The sequence below is a fragment of the Zingiber officinale genome, chromosome 10A (genome assembly GCF_018446385.1).
Source record: "Zingiber officinale cultivar Zhangliang chromosome 10A, Zo_v1.1, whole genome shotgun sequence".
Taxonomy (NCBI): domain Eukaryota; kingdom Viridiplantae; phylum Streptophyta; class Magnoliopsida; order Zingiberales; family Zingiberaceae; genus Zingiber; species Zingiber officinale.
In genome coordinates, this window is record NC_056004.1 from 90,597,191 (window position 1) to 90,610,586 (window position 13,396).

The 13,396-nt window shown below is 38.8% G+C and overlaps 1 non-coding gene across 1 annotated transcript; it reads right to left on the reverse strand.

Moving 5' to 3' along the window:
• Positions 1 to 4,422: 4,422 nt before the first annotated feature.
• LOC122028452 lies at positions 4,423 to 4,528 on the reverse strand. The gene has a single exon (XR_006124821.1). It is a non-coding gene; the product is annotated as a small nucleolar RNA R71 (small nucleolar RNA).
• Between the last annotated feature and the right edge of the window lie 8,868 nt (positions 4,529 to 13,396).

The window sequence follows — 13,396 nt, forward strand, 5'->3', positions numbered from 1 at the left end:
TGTACAAATCCTTTTAGCATTGGAGTTTGATTTCCCTTAAGCCCCTATGGCTTGGACCTTTGAGAGAGCATCACACCTATGACCTCCATCTATGGGGTCATGTAGTCATATACAATCTTACACCAATTATATCTACCTATATTTTTAAAGTCATCTACACAATCAAGTAGTAATTTTACTGGTAATCTAAATATACTGCTAGTAGTAGTAAATAAAATGCATAAAAAAAATATAAAATAACAAGTTGAGAAAATAAAGCATTAGATTCAGGAGATGGTTCTAGTTCTTTGCTAATGTTGATCAACTTGTTCTCTACTTCCTTCTTTGAACACTCTCAATCCATGAAATGTTGAAGGTAGAGTGGGGTGGAATCGACATCCAAATACAAAGGAACTTTATCGCCATGATCTAGAAGTCCTAAAATCATTGCAACATATTTTCTTGTGAATCTAATTTTTTGATTTCCAAAGATGAAACACTTAGCATCATAGTCCCAATTGTCAAACATATTTTGTACAAAGCCTCTGATGTTTGCAATATGTAGCATGTCTAGAGCCTAGGCAAAGGGACTTATGAATGACTTAAACTGGGGAACATTGCTTTTCCATTATATTTTCATACGGTAAGCATGCGAAGTAGAGGTTTTATAGGGTGTTGATGCACTAGACACTATTTAATTATGTAAAATGATACATTACAATGTTTGTTTTGAAAAATAAAATGATAATTCAATTAGTTTTGATCATAACTTGCAAATCACACCACATTATATCAGCTACCAAATCATAGCTAGTACAACATGGTGTGACCAAAATGTTGTAGCAGCTAATTTAGTAGCTACTATAATGTTCATATTTTAGGGTTTCCACGTTGTAGCAGCTACCAAATCATAACTGCTACAACGTTCTTATTTTAGAGTTTCCACATTGTAGTAGCTACAAAATCATAGCTACTATAATGATTCCCAGAATAAGAACATTGTAATTATAACGACTTGACTCTTTGGCCTCTTGGGCAGCCCTTGCGGCGGCCCTTATGTCGTCGGCCCATTTGGCGACCTCTAATGTCGTCGACCGACGACCCTTAGCCGTGCCATTACTCACTAGGTCTTTCCACCTCTGGCCAGTGGATTTTTGCCTTCCCCATAATTCGAACTCTAGACCTCCAGGCTTAAGTACTAGAGTTTATCAATCCTGGTAGCCAAGTGAGCGCCGCTCACTTGGCTACCAGGATTGATAAACTCTAATACTTAAGCCTGGAGGTCTAGAGTTCGAATCATGGGGAAGGCAAAAATCCACTGGCCAGGGGTGGAAAGACCTAGTGAGTAATGGAATGGCCAAGGGTCGTCGGCCGACGACACTAGAGGTCGCCAAATGGGTCGATGACATAAGGGCCGCCAGTGGGCCGCCGCAAGGGCTGCCCAAGAGGTCGGGTCGTTACAATAAAAGGCGTCTTTTTATTGTAACGACTCGGCCCTTTAGCCTCTTGGGCGGCCACACTAGCGGCCCAACTAGCAACCCAACCTTGGTCCCTTGGGCGGCCACAATGGCGGCCCAACTGGCGACCCCTTATGTCGTCAACCGACGACCCTTCGACCGTGCCGTTACTCACAAGGACTTCCCACCCCTGGCCAATGGATTTTTGCCTTCCCCAGGATTCGAACTCTAGATCTCCAGGTTAAATAGTAGAGTTTATGAATCCTGGTAGCCAAGTGAGCGCCGCTCACTTGGCTATCAGGATTCATAAACTCTAGTACTTAAGCTTGGAGGTCTAGAGTTCGAATCCTGGGGAGGCAAAAATCCACTGGCTAGGGGTGGAAATTCCTAGTGAGTAATGACATGACCAAAGAGTCGTCGGTCGACGATATTAGAGATGGCCAAATAGGCCGACGACATAAGAGCCACCAGTTGGGCCGTGATGTGCGTAGATTGTATACTCTTTTACGCATGTTTTTACGCACATTTTCATACTTTGAGCATGCTTGATCTATGCATTTTTATACTTCCAGCTTTCCTTTTAGCATATTTACTCTTTTGGTTCGGAGATCTTCTTTTTGTGCATTTTCTGTACACAGGAGTCGAAATTGGTGAAGATTATGCGTCCTCGGCCTAGCCTCGGAGGAAACAAAGGGAGAAAGCACCAGGCCGTGTACTTCACACGACCCTGCACTGGTATGGAGCTCGGGTCGTGTGGAGTTTGGCACCAACAGAAGAGGAAGATGACATGGCCGTGTCTACCTCACACGGCCGTGTCAAGATTTGAAGCCAACCAGAGCAGAAGCCTTACATGGCCGTGTGGATCTACACGGCCGTGTGAGGTTTCTAGAAACCAAGCAGGCTGTGGCCGTGTGCACCACACGGCCGTGTAGTATTTCCAGAGAGCAGAAGGGTCCTGGCCGTGTGAGTCACATGTCCGTGCAGCTTTGGCAGAGAAGGAACTGGACATGGCCGTGTGAATCTCACACGGCCGTGTCACGGGGCCGTGTGGCGCCCGATTCCCTCCTCTATTTAAACCCTCCTTCATGAATTGAAAGGGGATCTCTCCCCCTTTGGGAGAAGGCAAGATTTGGTGATTTCCTTCCATTCTTGGGAGGATTTCTGGGCGATTCTAAGGGAGTTCTTGACGATTTCGACTCCGGAGCGAGGATTGGATCCGAAGACGAGGCTTCTTCGTAGATAAGTTTTCTCTTCCCCCCTTTTCTTGGTTTCTTGGATTGGGGATTTAAGAAATGCTTGTAATCTTCATTTCTTCGGATATTCTTCCTCGATTCATGGAGTAGATATTGTATTCTAGGATTAAGGGAGTATTTGTATGATGGATTGATGTAATCTCTTATGGATTGCCATTTTCTTGTTTCAATGACATTGTCTTGCTTGTATCAATTAGATCTTGAATGATTAATGGTGATTTGTGCTTAATTCTCATTCTTGATTGATTGTTTGGATTTCTTGTGGACTTTGTAGAGATAAACTCTCACTCGATCATCCGAGGGATCCACGTGACAGGTGCAAGCCCGTGTAAGGACGTTTGAGAGATAATCTTGAAGAGGAAATAGGAATATTCAAGAGAGTAGGATGGAATTTGTGATTAGTTTCTTGTATCTTGATAGATTAATAAGTTGTGGGCTTCTATGTTGATATCCGAGGAAGGCATAGTAATAGGTGCACTTTTGTGTAAGGACAACGTAGGTTCACATCTAATTGATCATATTTAGATACATTTCTCGGTCCTTAGCCGGTTATCTATTGCAAGAGAGAACCGACAACTTTCTACAAGTGTTTGACAATTGAGGGAAAAGAATTGGTGAACCATTTACATTCAAGAAATCTTACAAAGAAACCGAAACTCCTAGAATCTCCCTTATCATAACCCAAAACACTAAACTCTTGTTTGTTGATCTATAATATTAGATTTGTTTACCTTCACTTTGCATTTGAAACGATTGGATAGTTGTTTAGCTAATTCGCATTGAGACATTTCTAGTGCTTATTCCAGTCCCTGTGGATACGATAATCTTTTATATTACTTGCGACATTTCCGTACACTTGCGGAGCGTAACAAGTTTTTGGCGCCGTTGCCGGGGACTGCGCTATAACATTAGGAATTATCAATTGAGTTAGACTAAACATAACTTTTCTTTTTTTCTTTTGATTTGCATAGTTATAACTAATTGTTAGAATTCTGTTTTCGTAAGTTTTTCCTTTCTTGAATAACATTCTTGACAATTCTTTTTGTTGCAATTCTAATTCTAATTCTAACTTGGCATTTTTGATTTCTAGTACTCTAATCTAACTTTTCTCTGTTTTCTCTTTTGATCTTGTTTCTTTCTTCTTTTCTTTTGTAAACATATCTTGTAATTTTTAGCATATGAATTATTCTAGACATTTTTCTTTTTTTCCTTTTATCTTTTCTTTCTTGTTTTCATTATGCACTTTCTTTCTTGCAATTTAAATTCTGCATTTTCTTTCTTGCTTTTCATATTGCATTTTATTTCTTGATTTTGATTCTTGATAATTTCCTTTTTCTTCTTGAATATCCATGAGCACTAACATGTCAAGCAGGCCCATGAGAAATTTTTCTACACCCTTTTCTGCAAGATTTTTATCTCCCATTGTGCAACCTCAAATTGAAGCAGAAAGTTTCCAACTAGACCCAGAGATAATTTTCATGATACAAGGTCACAAATTTGGAGGAGAAGTATCAGAAAGTCCTTATCTGTATCTTGAAACATTTTTAGAAATTTGTGATTTGGTGAAATGTGAAGGAGTATCAGTAGATGCAGTTCGATTAATTGCATTTCCTTTCAGTATCAAGGATAAAGCAAGGACTTGGCTATATTCTCTCTGTCCTCAAAGCATCACAAGTTGGGAACAATTGGAGAAGCAATTTCTGAATCATTTTTTCCTCCAAGTAGAACGGTGTATATGAGGAATTGCATAACAAATTTTGCTCAGACATATGGAGAATCATTATTTGAAGCATGGGATAGATTCAAGAGTCTTCAAAGACAGTGCCCTCATCATGGTTTTGAAAAATGGTTGATTTTGCACATATTCTATGGGGGAATTTCTTTCTCAGACAAGATTTTATTGGATTCATCAGCTGGAGGTTCTTTTATGGACAAAAGTGTAGATGAAGCTTATTCATTAATTGATCAAGTGACATTGAACCTCCATGAATGGTCGAACAAAAGTTGGATGGAATTTCCCTCAGATATTCAAGGAGTGCAAGCCATAAATGTAAGAGAGCCTGTCAAACAAAATGAAATTCAATCACCTAAAAATGTTGAAATTCACAAGTCACAGAGTGAGGAGTTCAAACATTTGGGGGCAAAGCTTGATAGTATTGTTTCAAAATGGTTTAAAGAAGATCCCCCTCCTACACAGTCAAGATCTAATGAAAAGTGTGATGATGTTGGGTTGAGAAGTGGCAAAAATCATGAAGGACTTCTGAAGAATGACATGTTTAGAATTGAGGAGAAGAATAATAGAAGATCACAAGAACTCAGTTCCATTTCTCTAGGAAGTTCCCAAGAACTCAGTTCCATTTCTCTAGGAAGTTCCCAAAGGCCACAAGTACCTTTCCCTCAACGATTAATTACACCAACACTAGATAAGCAAGTTGGACCTCCTCCAAAAGATCAAAGGGAATTTGGGAAAAAGGAAGTTCAGTCTTTCCCAGGACCTTCACTAAGGGTTCCTTTTCCACAAAGGTTAGTGGGGGTCAATGAAAATAAAGACTTCGGCAAATCCTGTGACACTAATATGGTTGAGTGCATATTTTTGAATGTATATGAAGATGAGGATTTTTCAGATGAGGATTTTATTGATAATGCAGTGGTAAATAAGTTTTCAGATCTACCTAAAAATTTTATAGGGTGTTATAGTGATATTGAATTTTCAGATGATGAATGTGATGTGGTAGATCAACTTAAAACTGCAAGTGAAGTTATTGATCCTCTTGTTATTGATTCTCCTATTGAGGACATAGATGTTAGTTTATTTTTTGATGTATGTGTTGATGATGATGATATGGAAGAATGTGTAGGGAGCTGTGTTGTGGAAGCAGCATCTCAAGGATCACCACCTTTGTCAACACAACCCTTAGAGGTTTTAAGAATTGATCATGTTGTGGAACAATGTGTAGGGACTTATGCAGAGCTAGCAGAGTCTCAAGAATCACCATCATTGATATCATCAACACCTAAGCTAGAGCCAGCACCATCATTTGATTCAGAGGAAGTCACATCTACATGTTTATAAATTTCAGGTATTTCTCAGCAAAGTAAGGTTAGTATTTCTTGTGATCTTTTGGAAAACTTTATGGAGGTACCTATAATTGACTTTGTTGGATGTGATTCAGTTTTTATTACTTATTCATCTTATCTTGATATGGTTCTAGTTCTATACTATATAACATGCTTGTGGGAGATTTGTTTTTCTTTTGGATGTGCAGATTTCACATGGGCCAATAATTGGAAGCTCAATCTGAACCGTCTTCGACCACCTGAAAAAATTTCCAAGAAGACGAAGATGGAGAGAGTTATACTTTACTTTGTAGCTCCTTTGATGAAAGCTCCCTCCATAATAAGAGCCCTTGGTAGGAGGGTTCTAAAATATCTTACCCCTCCAAGAGCAAGATTTAGATGAATCTAATGAGGTGGTCGAGCTAATGACCTTAAACAAGCGCTTCTTGGGAGGCAACCCAAGTTTATTTTCCTTATTTTCTTTTATGTCTTTAGTTCTCTCTTTATAATAAACATGTATCCTCTACTTAATTTTTCTTGTCTATCTTATTGTTGTAGAATTCAAAGTTGTGGAGGAATGTGAGTATTGGATGGAGGAGTATCTTTAAAAACATGAATGTCAACCATTTGGAGCTCATCACTTGGTAACTTCTCTTAAAATCTCCTCCACATTGTTTTTAGTTTTCATTGGGACAATGAAAAGTTTAAGTCTGGGGGGATGATGCATTTGATTTATTTTGTTTGTTTTTGTTTTTGCTTATGTCTTGCATTTTGTTTTGATTTTTTGTGGCATACATTTTGAGAACATCAAATCTTCACTTATATGCTTTCTTGGATTCAAGTGAAATGTTAGCACGATTATTGTCTTGATTCATGATGTTCGAATGATGCTAGTAGTAAACTTTGTGTAGTTCTTTTTTCTATCTTGGGAAGCATTAATAAGCTAAGAATCTTATGGTTATGAGTTTTAGTTTTGGTTCAACCTTAAGGATTTTATCTTCACTACACTTGTGCTTGATGCTTGAATAGTTGATGTCATTGAAATAGTCATGATTCATCTTGTTTGCTAGTACTTGGTTTCCATGGTGATTTCTCAACTTTTATTTTGGTTACTGGATGAGGCTCAAATCATTAAAGCTCATTTGGAAAAATCAAAATATCCCAACATGTGTGCTAAAAGTGCATTTGTGAATAAGTTTTGCACAATGCAAACACTTATAAAAAAAAAAAGGATATAAAAAACAGTTGTCATGAGTGGAATCTAGCAAGTCACCCCTTTGAGACCGAGTTAGGTTACTGGGGAAATGACTGCTTAGCTTCCCTTGAGATTGAGCACACCTTTGAGACCTTGGGTTAGTTGAGAAATATGAACCAAGTGAATGGTGAGTAAGTGCCTATCACTGGTTACTTGTCTTTCACTGGAAAAACTAGGAATTCAAATTTGATGACGACTTGACTAGGACATGGATTGAAACTTGAAGGGTGTTGAGTTACTTTTACACTGTGCACAAGATTCTTATGCTTGAACCATACTTTACTTGTTTCTATGATCATGCTTGTTAATGAAACTTTTTGATAGAGTTAGGAAAGTGCACTAGGTTTTATGAATGTATTGTAGAACATATGAATTTAGACTGCGGCATTTTGCTTGAGGACAAGCAAAGGTTTAAGTCAGGGTGTGTGATGTGCGTAGATTGTATACTCTTTTACGCATGTTTTTACGCACATTTTCATACTTTGAGCATGCTTGATCTATGCATTTTTATACTTCCAGCTTTCCTTTTAGCATATTTACTCTTTTGGTTCGGAGATATGCTTTTTGTGCATTTTCTGTACACAGGAGTCGAAATTGGTGAAGATTATGGCCGTGTAGTATTTCCAGAGAGCAGAAGGGTCCTGGCCGTGTGAGTCACATGTCCGTGCAGCTTTGGCAGAGAAGGAACTGGACATGGCCGTGTGAATCTCACACGGCCGTGTCACGGGGCCGTGTGGCGCCCGATTCCCTCCTCTATTTAAACCCTCCTTCATGAATTGAAAGGGGATCTCTCCCCCTTTGGGAGAAGGCAAGATTTGGTGATTTCCTTCCATTCTTGGGAGGATTTCTGGGTGATTCTAAGGGAGTTCTTGACGATTTCGACTCCGGAGCGAGGATTGGATCCGAAGACGAGACTTCTTCGTAGATAAGTTTTCTCTTTCCCCCTTTTCTTGGTTTCTTGGATTGGGGATTTAAGAAATGCTTGTAATCTTCATTTCTTCGGATATTCTTCCTCGATTCATGGAGTAGATCTTGTATTCTAGGATTAAGGGAGTATTTGTATGATGGATTGATGTAATCTCTTATGGATTGCCATTTTCTTGTTTCAATGACATTGTCTTGCTTGTATCAATTAGATCTTGAATGATTAATGGTGATTTGTGCTTAATTCTCATTCTTGATTGATTGTTTGGATTTCTTGTGGACTTTGTAGAAATAAACTCTCACTCGATCATCCGAGGGATCCACGTGACAGGTGCAAGCCCGTGTAAGGACGTTTGAGAGATAATCTTGAAGAGGAAATAGAAATATTCAAGAGAGTAGGATGGAATTTGTGATTAGTTTCTTGTATCTTGATAGATTAATAAGTTGTGGGCTTCTATGTTGATATCCGAGGAAGGCATAGTAATAGGTGCGCTTCTGTGTAAGGACAACGTATGTTCACATCTAATTGATCATATTTAGATACATTTCTCGGTCCTTAGCCGGTTATCTATTGCAAGAGAGAACCGACAACTTTCTACAAGTGTTTGACAATTGAGGGAAAAGAATTGGTGAACCATTTACATTCAAGAAATCTTAGAAAGAAACCGAAACTCCTAGAATCTCCCTTATCATAACCCAAAACACTAAACTCTTGTTTGTAGATCTATAATATTAGATTTGTTTACCTTCACTTTGCATTTGAAACGATTGGATAGTTGTTTAGCTAATTCGCATTGAGACATTTCTAGTGCTTATTCCAGTCCCTGTGGATACGATAATCTTTTATATTACTTGCGTCATTTCCGTATACTTACGGAGCGTAACAGGGCGCCACAAGGGCCGCCCAAGAGGCCAAAGGGTCGGGTCGTTACAATAAAAGGCACCTTTTTATTGTAACGACCCGGCCCTTTGGCCTCTTAGGTGGCCCTTGTGGTGGGCCAACTGGCGGTCCTTATATTGTTGGCCCATTTGGTGACCTCTCATGTCTTCGACCGACGACCCTTTGGCCGTGTCGTTACTTACTAGGACTTTCCACCCCTGGCAGTGAATTTTTGCCTCCCCCAGGATTCAAACTCTAGACCTCCAGGCTTAAGTACTAGAGTTTATGAATCATGGTAGCCAAGTGAGCGGGACTTTCCACCCCTGACAGTGAATTTTTGCCTCCCCCAAGATTCGAACTCTAGACCTCCAGGCTTAAGTACTAGAGTTTATGAATCCTGGTAGCCAAGTGAGCGCCGCTCACTTGGCTATCAGGATTCATAAACTCTAGTACTTAAGCCTGGAGGTCTAGAGTTGGAATCCTGGGGGAGGCAAAAATCCACTCGCCAGGGGTGGAAAGTCCTAGTGAGTAACGACACGACCAAAGAGTCGTCGGTCGACGATATTAGAGGTGGCCAAATGGGCCGACGACATAAGAGCCACCAGTTGAGCCGCCACAAGGGCCGCCCAAGAGGCCAAAGGGCCGGGTCGTTATAATAAAAAGGCGCCTTTTTATTGTAATGATCCGGCCCTTTGGCCTCTTAGGTGGCCCTTGTGGTGGCCCAACTGATGGTCCTTATATCGTTGGCCCATTTGGTGACCTTTCATGTCGTCGACCGACGACCCTTTGGCCGTGCCGTTACTCACTAGGACTTTCGGGATTCGAACTCTAGACCTCCAGGCTTAAGTACTAGAGTTTATGAATCCTAGTAGCCAAGTGAGCGGCGCTCACTTGGCTACCAGGATTCATAAACTCTAGTACTTAAGCCTGGAGGTCTAGAGTTCGAATCTTGGGGGAGGCAAAAATTCACTGCCAGGGGTGGAAAGTCCCGCTCACTTGGCTACCAGGATTCATAAACTCTAGTACTTAAGCCTGGAGGTCTAGAGTTCGAATCCTGGGGGAGGCAAAAATTCACTGCCAGGGGTGGAAAGTCCTAGTGAGTAATGGCACGACCAAAGGGTCGTCGGTCGACGACATGAGAGGTCGCCAAATGGGCCGACGATATAAGGGCCGCCAGTTGGGCCGCCACAAGAGCTGCCTAAGAGGCCAAAGGGCCGGGTCGTTACAGTAATAGCTATGGAATATAGTTGCTACAACGTGCTAAACCCTAAACTCTATGATTAGGCAGGAGTAAAGTTAAAAGATAGATAGTAGAATACAAACACATACATGTAGATGAACAACCACAAGCAGGCACGGTGAGTCTGCACTGAGGGAGTTGATCGACGAAGACGGTGAAGGGTGGCATGAGGGAGCTCGAAGGAGGAGAGTTCAAAAATATTTGGGTTATTGAGAATGAAAGAGGAGACGAAGGGTTAGAAATGTTCACACACACACACACACAACATATATATATATATATATATATATATATATATATATATATATATATATATATATATATATATATATATATATATATATTCAACTAGTATATTTTGATTAAACTATGTTCATGAATAAGATTATAAATAATATCAAAATCGTAGCTGCTACAACGTAGTGTGACCTGAACGTTGTAGCAATTATGATTTCATAGCTACTACAATGTTCATATTTTTGGGTTTTCGCGTTGTAGTAGCTTCCAAATTATAACTTTTACAATGTTCTTATTTTAGAGTTTCCACATTGTAGTAGCTACCAAATCGTAACTACTACAATGGTTCCTGGAATAAGAACATTGTAATAGCTATGGAACTATAGTTGCTACAACGTGCTAAACCCTAAACTTTAAGATGATGCAGGAGCAAAGTTAAAATATAGATAACAGAATATAGACACATAGATGCAGATGAACAGCCGCAAGCAGACATGGTGAGTCTGCACTAAGGGAGTTGATCGGCAAAAACGGTGAAGGGTGGCATGAGGGAGCTCGAAGGAGGAGGGTTCAGAAATATTTGGATTGTTGAGAGGAAAAGGGGAGACGAAGGGTTCGAAATGTTTGAGTTTTTGAGAGAGAAAGGGGAGACACAGGCAGATAATTTTGATGGGGCGCTTGTATAGTAGAAAAAATACAAATAATGGAGACATAGCGGTGCTATAGTGATAGTCGTGCACAGGCACACAGTGATAGTCATGTAGAGGAGCACAGTAGTAGTCTCACAGAATATCAATTCTCTCTCTCTATATATAGAAATTTTATGTTACGTGTCAGTGATATTAAGAGTAACAATGATTATATATATATATATATATATATATATATATCTATATATATATATATATATATATATATATATATATATATATATATATATATATATATATATATATATATATATATATGCGTGCATCGCCTAGCATATCAGCTTTACTTTTTTTTCTTTTTAATTATTTTTTTTTAAATTTTGAATTAAAAAATAATTAAAATATTTTTAAAGATTTTATTTATAGGGTTCATGCTTCCCAATTGGGTTATAATTTGTAAGTTATTTTTTTAAAAAAGATTTTATCTCTAGAATTTAGACTTCCTAATTGGATTATAATATTTAGTAAAAATAAAATTTTAAAATAAAATAAATTTAAATATTTACTAAGTATTTTAATGTAATTAAGGGATATATTCATGGATTAGGGATTTATATATCGAAATATTGATTTTTTAAAATTCAAAATGTAAAAAAATAATAGATATTGTCTGTTATTTTTTTTTATTATTTTTTTAAATTTGTGATTAAAAGAATTAATTAAAATATTTTTTAAAGATTTTATTCTAGGGTTGATGTTTTTCAATTGGGTTATAATTTTCAACCTATTTTTTTTTAAAAAATTTTATCTTAAGTTCAGACTTCCCAACTGAATTATAATATTTAGTAAAAAAAAATTAAAAATAATTATAGTAGTGCAGCGCAGCATATGATGATTATATATATATACTTGTTACTCATATTGATTCCAAATTTCATTATTAGTATCTTGTTGTGCAGGATTTATTAACTTGTTGTATTGGATTTAATTATATCGGTTGTTGCGTTATGTGGTATAAAATTAATGACTTTATTATTTACAATAATAAGTCCATTATTTTGGTATTTAAGAACCTTTACGTGGATTAAATATTTTATTATTTTCCTGGATGATTTTTCATGTTTTACTCAAATTTATTTAATGCATCGGATTTGATATTTATTGTGACTTCTTAAGTAACGAAATTAAACATAATTTTTTAAAACGATCAATAAATATAAATATATATATATATATATATATATATATATATATATATATATATATATACTGGGCGACCTTCTGTGCGCGACCGTGAGCGACGCACAAATGTGGCATTATCAGCTCGATTTCCCTATAAATAAAATATACCATTTATTCTCTCTCCCCTCCCGTTTGCAGTTCAAAATCACGTCGTGGGAAATTACCCAAATTAAAATTAAAATCTCCCTCGCCGCTCTCCCACTCTCGCTCCCTCCGTCTCCGTCGTTCGTCGTCCGGCCGACCTCACAAGCCGCTGGGAAAGTTTAATATTAAAATCTCTCCCTCGCCGCTCTCTCTCTCTCTCCCGCGCTCGCTCCCTCTGTCAACGCCCTCCGTCTCCGTAGTCCGTCGGATGTCAGCCTTCGTGCTCCCGATGGGAAAGTTTCACCGGCGTCTTCAATCGTGCAGCTGCTGCGAGAGCATACCATCTCTCTCCATTCGCAATGGTAAGTCGTTTCATTTTAATTTGATAATCCACACCGTTATAGCCTACAAATATTAGAAGGATTATTGCTATAACGTTTAGGGATGACGCTTCGTTCAAATGGCTGCAGGCTACAACCAAGTGGGCTGTAGCGTAGCTGTTACATGTTGGAGTAGCCACTTGGTAAGTCATTTTTTTGGCAGTCACAATTGCTAGCATATATTACCCCTAGAAATATATCAGCTTGGTAAAAAAATAGTTGAAATTATTCAGCGTCTTTGCTTTGCTTCGAAACGTTGCATCAACCACTTCGCAGGAAACCATCCTTATAGCTGCTACAACTTGTAGCAGCTAACATGGATTGGTCGTCGTCAAAGGTGTTAGGATCTCTTCGTACTCGGCTAGAGAGGGGGGGTGTGAATAGCCGCCCCAAATCACTCGTTTCTTCCTACAATTCGTTAGCGCAGCGGAAAAATAAACTAGAAATGAAAGGAAGAATATCAAACCTTAACACAGCGATGTACGAGGTTCGGAGATGATGCTCCTACTCCTCGGCGTGTCCGTAAGGTGGACAAACCCAATCAATCTGTCGGTGGATGAGTCCCCGGAAAACCGGCTAATAAAAACTCTCCTTCTGGGTGGAGAAACCTCGCCACAGAAACTTCTTGCAACAGCAAGAAAAGAGTACAAGGAAAACAAGAAATAAAGTACAATACAAATGTAAACTTTCTTGCCTTCTCTTCGACTGGAAGAAGCAGCCGCTCCCAAGCGCCTACAACAGCAGGTGACCCAGCCTGA